At 41.8% G+C, this 7212-nt stretch overlaps 1 long non-coding RNA gene across 1 annotated transcript; it reads right to left on the bottom strand.

Moving 5' to 3' along the window:
• Positions 1-325: 325 nt before the first annotated feature.
• On the bottom strand, positions 326-3676 carry LOC134623565 (uncharacterized). The gene is made up of 3 exons (XR_010093376.1): positions 2911-3676; positions 2206-2286; positions 326-2103 (listed from the first exon to the last, which is right to left on the bottom strand). It is a non-coding gene; the product is annotated as an uncharacterized LOC134623565 (long non-coding RNA).
• Positions 3677-7212: the final 3536 nt, after the last annotated feature.

The following is a 7212-nucleotide window of genomic DNA, read 5'->3' as shown; positions in this document are numbered from 1 at the left end:
TGTTTCACTGGCATATATCCATCACCAGAGGGCTCCACTGACCTGCCTGCTGACATCAGAGCACACCCCTGTGTCATGTGACCTGTCCCAAGCAAGTTCAAAGGCAGCTGTGGTAGAGAGAGCAGGGAGTTTAGTAGAGCACTGGAAGGATGAGGTGGAAACGGTAGATTCAGTGGACGTGGCGTCCTCCATCTGCCTCCATGCTCTCTTTACTGGCCTCTAAAATCACTTCTAAAAACTTCTCCTGTAGCTGCTTTTGTTTAAATGTTTAGCATTTAGAATTCAACTTTACTGTCATACATGTCTAAATACAGGGAAACAAAATACAGTTTGCATCTAATCAGTAAGTGCAATAAGAGCAGATTATATACAGTAAGTTCAGTAGAGAGCAACATGTACTGGTCTGTACAGATAAGGGTAGTATAAGTGGTGAAATAGTCATGAACAGAGAGACCAAACATACAGCTGAACAAATGTGTAGCATACAGATGTTTTATATTGCTGTACAGACGGGCAGATTTACAGGTGTACTATGGACAAATATACAGATGTGCTACATATGTACAGATGTATCAGTGTGAGGTAAACAGATCTACAGAGCTATGAATATATCTACAGCAGTGGAAGTGTAGCTCTCTGAACAGACTAGTGACCAGTGTAGGCACTATAACAGAGACTCTGTCAGTGTCCTAAAACTACAGCAGTAACCAGTGTGAGCATGTGGTGAATGTTGAGAATGATCATGGTCACTGGGAGGAGGAGTGTAGAAGGGTTCAGTGAGTGTGGATGGAAAGGTTCAGCAGGAGGCTGAGTTCAGCTGTGAGGAAGAAGCTGCTCCTAAACCTGCTGGTTTTAGTCTGAAGGCTCCTGTAGCGCCTCCTGGAGGGGAGGAGGAGCTGGAGGAGTTTCTTGGCAGGATGAGAGGAGTCTGAGAATGATGCATACTTGGCATAGACGTCTCTTCTTGTGGACATCCTCAATGGCAGGAAGTGGAGTCCCTGAGAATGATGCATACTCGGCATAGACATCTCTTCTTGTGGACATCCTCAATGGCAGGAAGTGGAGTCCCTGTGATGCGTTGGGCAGTTTTCACCACCCGCTGCAGTGCCTTGCGGTCAGCAACAGAGCAGTTCCCACACCAGACTGTGACACAGTTGTTCAGGATGCTCTCTATCGTACAGTGGTGGAAGTTACCCAGTATGTCAGCAGACAGGTGGTTCTTCTTCAGTGTCCTCAAGAAAGAGAGGCACTGATGGGCCTTCTTGACCAGGCTGGAGGTGTCAGTTGACCAGGACATATTCTCAGAGATGTGGATCACCAAGAACTTGAAGCTGGAGACCCGTTCAACAGCTGTGTCATTTATGCAGATGGGGACATGGGTGTCTGTCTCCTCTCTCCTGAAGTCCACAGTGAGCTCTTTGGTTTTGCTGGTATTCAGGAGCAAGTTATTGTCAGCACCACACAGGTAGGTGCTTTATTCTTCCCTGTAGCAGACTCATCGTTGTCAGTGATGAGACAGTCACCGTGGTGTCATCTGCAGACTTGATGATGGAGTTGGATGCATACTAAGGTCTGCAGTCATAGAGGAACGGGCTCAGCACACAGCCCTGTGGAGTGCCAGTGTGAGTGTGATGGTGGTAGAGCAGTTATGGCCTGACCTAACATGCTGAGGTCTGTTAGTCAGAAAGTCCACGATCCAGGTACAGATGGAGTTGTTGAGTCTAAGATCCACACGTTTGGTGATCAGCTTGGAGGGAAGAACTTTACCTGAGCTGAAGTCAACTAACAGCATTCTTACATAAGTATTGCATAAATATCTGAGTACATGTTGCAAGGAAATGCATTCCCAGATCACATCCAGTGTGTGCTGGTGCAGCAATGCTACAAAAATGTTCCACGTGGTTGTTTTTGTTCTTCCTACTGGTGATGATCCAGTGGAGCTCCAGTCACTCCAGGCTGGTGGTGCCACAAAACAGACTCCAAAAACACCTGTGCGTCCATGACTGATGCTGCTGCTTCACTTCTTTATGAATTGATCTTTTCATGACTGTTCACTTTGGACGAGCAGGAAACAGCTGACTTGTGGCTTTGCAGGAGGATTCCCTTTAACAACAAGAGCGTGCACACAGTTTGTTTAGGCCACCATGAAGAGCTCACATTGTAAATCACAAAGAGCCAGTAGATGATACTGCAGCTTCCACTCACTGAGACAGGAGGGCTCGTAGGAGGTGATTACACTCTGCTTCATTTGGTTCCAGTTCAGATTAACACATGGAAGGACGGAAACTGGAAACAAATGTTAGAAAAATATTTACTGTTGGAAAACATTCGGTGAAAACAATATCGATTTTTCTGTTTGGCTTCAAATCTGAGTCTCCAAAAGCCAGTCAGACAGTAGAGTTGGTATAAACAGAGAGAGGAGAGGAAGCTTCTTTTAGACAGAGGAAGGAAAATATTTAGATTCACTTCAAAGGATAATTCTCTATTTTTAGCACTTTCCACTTTCATGCCATTAAGCTCTAATTAGCTTTACTTTCACTTAAGATACATGAACACAGAAAAGTAAGAGTGTGATTCTGGCAAAAGATAAAGTTTCTCATTGTTAAAGGTCCCTGCTCACTGACCCCTCTGTCTCTTAACTGCTGTATATGTGCTGGATTATTTGGACACAGTTAGACTGTGATTGTGTCTGTGGGGCTTAGAGACAATGACATTTGTTCACACAGTGGATTCATTTTCAAAGATCAGGGAGCTTTAGGGCTGGTCTCACATTAACTGGCTCTAGGTGACAGAAAGTGCTGCAAGGACTGAGAACAAACAGTGTTCATTTGGTGCACATTATGACAGCTGGGATTTATGTGTTGTGTATATTATGTGTTGAGGTTTTCTCTTTGTGACTGAGGTCCTTACTGGCAGTGAGATTTGTATTGAGCGTGCAGTGCAGAGTGATCAGATGTGCTGTTCCACAAACAGGATGTTTTTATTGTAGTCACTGTAGCGAGTGAGATCTGTGAGAAATAAACCAGGAGAGATCAAACAACAGATCCATGATACAATCAAAATGAAGAGAAAAGGCTCACTGTGTGGAAGGCTGAGACACTCGTCACTCTGCAGACGAGCAGCAGAGACAGTTCAACAGGCCACAGAGTATTTTCCCAGAAGTCTCGGGGATCATCAAGATGCTTTCTGGCAGAACAGAGAGCAGCCTTTGTTTCTTTTGCTCAGCAGGAGTTTCCATCTCACAGTGTGATTTAGCAGGTGGGGAATCCTAAAATCAGCTGCAGTGGCTCTTTGTAGAAACTGAAATCAACAAGATGTAAGCAGGTATTTGATGAGCTGTCCTGGCTGATTTCAATCCTCTACACTGACAGTTTCCACCGTCTTTTTTCTACATGTAAGCATCACCAGCTGAAATTCATGTTCATCTCTGTTACTCTTGATGTAACCACGAGCACCACAGCCACTGTCACACAGTTCTTTACTGTAAACTAACCTGATTATCCTGCACTAACCTGCAGAGGACTTTCATGTGCTCTTTAAATAACACAGTTAGTTTGCTTTGCAGCAATATGAGAACGTGAAGACTTCCATGTAAGCTTTCAGTTTATATCCCACTGAGCCGTCCTTACCTTTAAATATAAGCTCTCCTCTTCCTGTCCTGTATTCTTTCTCCATCTCTGCGTAAAGTTATCTCCAACTCTTTTCCCTGTGTGTCCCTGTGAAATACAGCAACTGGACCTTTAGCTGCAACACACTGTGAGACAAACTGCACAAAAACAGTTTGTGTGTTTGCTGATGTTTGTTGAGCTGATAGAAACGTTGCATTTGAAATACCTGCCATAACATGTTACTCCCTTTATGCTTGATCGTCTTCTGCAGGGCTAATTAGATGCTGAAGTACTGCAGCCACAGCTTATGGACACCTGCAGTCGTTGCAGAGCTGTGCCAAAAAACCAAAACCACACAGCGGCCCACTTGGACCCTTTACTGTGGCACACGTCATGTATGTGTGCCATAGTAAAGTTCTGTGACATCCCCTGGTGATTATTTCAAAGAGGACGGTACGCTCAGAGTGACAGAAACAATGACCCCCTGCAAATGTGTTAAACCAAAAGTAACAACAAAATGTCAGGAGTCCAAAGTACAGATATTTGTTTCAGAATGTAATGAGGAAAAGTAAAAAGTACTCCAGTAAAGCACAGATACCTGAAAATTCTACTTTAGTTCAGTAGAGTACAAAGTATTTGTACTTTGTTACTTATCCCTTGTGATGAACCTTAACTGAGGCGAGTGGGTCGTGCAGCTCTTTGTTGTTCTGTTTTGGACCTTTTGGATGCCCGGCCGCTCCGAGGAAGGTTTCCATCTGTGGATAATGGCTCTCACTGTGGTTTGGTGGAGTCCCGTAGCTTTATAACCCTGTCCACACTGATCTCAGTTCATTTGTTGCTGAATTTCTTAGGATGCTGGCATGAAGTCTGGCTTTGGAGGAGCTTCTGGTCTGTGACACAAACAGTTCATTTATCTTAATAATAAACATTTTCATTTAGTGCATTCTGTGTTTACTTGTGTTGTTGTGTAATATTTAGATGTGATGGTCTGAAACATTTAAGTGTGACACTTTTTCACACTATGGTATTTTATTTTTGATATATTTTTGGAGCGATCATGATCGGCCACCTAGACCAAAAATGCCAGGGCTGCTTTCTGTCAGTGTGACATATTTAACTGTTTTTCTCCATGATAATGAAAAAGCTGCTGTGACAGAAATCTGTTGGCACGGCCAACTTAAATCGTAAGAAATAAAGGTGTACAAATATAGAAAAAAGCCCTGACAGCTCATTGCCCAGACTGCAGTTTTTTCCTTCTGATTTTTAAACTGTAGTCGTGAAAAATCCAGAAATTTCTGTAGCAAAAAGTGGAAAAACAAACTTTTCTGTTATTTAACTGTTATTTGCTTGACAACTTTGCGCAGCATGAATGGAAATAAAGGAGGTTTTTATTACTAGGAGAAGCTGTAACACTTATAAAAACACAGTTAAAATTCATGCTTGTGCTGGTTTGTGGTGAGCAGCAGATCCAACAAGTTAAGAATTATTAACGACTTCAAGCGTTCAGGCCGCTGAGACTCATTTAGACACTCAGTGAGCCATGGCTCTGTGGTACACGCACACATCTCTGCCATTCAAAGACACTTTGTATAACTTTATTTTCACATGTACATCATCTTTTTCAAGAAAGCAACATTTTATTCAGTGTTTTCATAAAAACATTATTTTTATGCATTAACTACTACCAGGGAGAACACATGAGGTCTGAGGCTGGACAAGTTTGGAACAAAGGAAAATGAAATCAGGTTTATCCCTTTGATCAGTTCTGCACTCAGCTTTGCAGTCTATCATTGAAATGCTGCTCATTTGACATTTTTGCTTCGTCACTTTTTCCCAACACACCAGCTTTTAAATCCCCGTCTCTCTGCGTGCCTGGCCTGCATGGTCCCTGTCTTTGCATGTGATTGGCTGCATGGTGTGCAGTCAAAACCAGAGTCAGAAAGCCAATCAGACAATAAAGTTGGTATAAACAGAGAGCAGCCATAAAGAGAGGAGCTGAAGCTGAGTGCAATACCTGCACCAGACTCAGCATGAGACTAAAACGGTGCAGCTTGAACTGTCAGGCAAAATACTCTGTATGGAATGAGAATGGATGTAGGAAGAATGTAGGAATGATTAATGGAATAATGAGCAGAATGAATAGATTCACTTGAAAGGATAATTTTCAGATCATTGCCATTAATAAGAAGCTGTACATAGTAGTTCGCCCTGTGCACTCTTTAATCTTTAAAATGAGTCAAGAGAAAATTATATATGGTGGTTTTGCACGTCTCCTCTATGTGTGCGTTTTAAGCAGGTTTTAATGTTTTATCTGTTATATCAGGTGTGTATTTATACAAAATGAAATTATTTCAAACAGCTGATCCAATATTTAATGTTGCTTTATCCTGACACTATGGAGTCTTACTGTTTTTAATTGTGGAGTGGAAGGTCTGCTAGTTTTTTACACTGTTATTGATAGTGTCAGCTTTGACTGAAGGACGTCTTCTTTTGTGCATGCGGGCCGCTTTGAGCGTTCACACTAGAGCGCGTTTGCTGTCGCATTTTATTTGTAGTGTGAACAAGCAGACAAAAAAATCGGATTTGATCAAAAAATCGGAATTGAGCATCAAGACCTGCAGTGTGAACGTAGCCTAATTTCAGCTAAAGCACAGACAACGCGCTCTGTTTAGACCCAGAGCAACAGTATTGTGTGACTGATGGCCTTAATATAAAGACTTCGGACTTTATGTTTCCCAATTTTTGCTTTAAGTTAATTTGTTATTTACATAATAATGTAAATAACCTAATAATGATCCTTATTACTGTTTTAGAGGAGCGCTGCTTCAAAGGAGAAAGTGACCCAGATCGGATTTGAAAATATCAGATTTGTGCCGTTCACACTGTCACACCATGATCAGATATGGGTCACATATGGTCAAAAAAATCGGATTTGATGCCTGCAGTGTGAACGCAGCCTGAAAGGTAGCAGCAAACTACTGTGAAAGCTGAGCTGACACGAGCTTTCACAGTAGCGTTTCTAACTTACTCGTTAGTAAGTCTGTAGTTCCTGCCTTGTTTAAACCATTGTGTTAGTAATTCCAGCTTTGTGTCCGAGTCCTGCACTTTTGGTCTTCACTCTGACTGCCACACACAGGTTATTAAGACAGTCACATTACTGTGGACCTTTGACCTCTTCCTTAAGGTCAAATAAGGTCAAACTTTCATAAAATGCTTTCTCATATTTAAAACTATGTTTAAAATTCTACTGCCTTTGTTTGCATTTTCATTAGGAAATAATAATACAGATTCTAAATATGACATTGGCCACAGAATGTGTTATTTCTTCAAAGACAGTATTGTAAAGCCAAAGAATACATCAGAAATATAAGAGTATTGTGGTGAAAGTAAACCATCCCCAGAGAATTAGCTGCCTCGGCAGAGAGTTGCTCTGACTGCTTCTTTCTTTAGACAATAATTCTGATGGCAAAGAAAAAGACTGTTTTTAGCCTGAATGAAGGTTTGCTTCTTGTTATTTGAGTCTGTTGTTCTGAATTTGGCTCTGCTGACTAATACAAATTAATCTTAAAATGCATTTAGATAATCTCTTCATGTTTTTGATTGC

This window comes from Pelmatolapia mariae, unplaced genomic scaffold (genome assembly GCF_036321145.2).
Source record: "Pelmatolapia mariae isolate MD_Pm_ZW unplaced genomic scaffold, Pm_UMD_F_2 NODE_ptg000752l+_length_47010_cov_1, whole genome shotgun sequence".
Classification (NCBI taxonomy): domain Eukaryota; kingdom Metazoa; phylum Chordata; class Actinopteri; order Cichliformes; family Cichlidae; genus Pelmatolapia; species Pelmatolapia mariae.
Note: the sequence above shows the minus strand (reverse complement) of the source record. Positions and strands in the feature narration are given on the sequence as shown.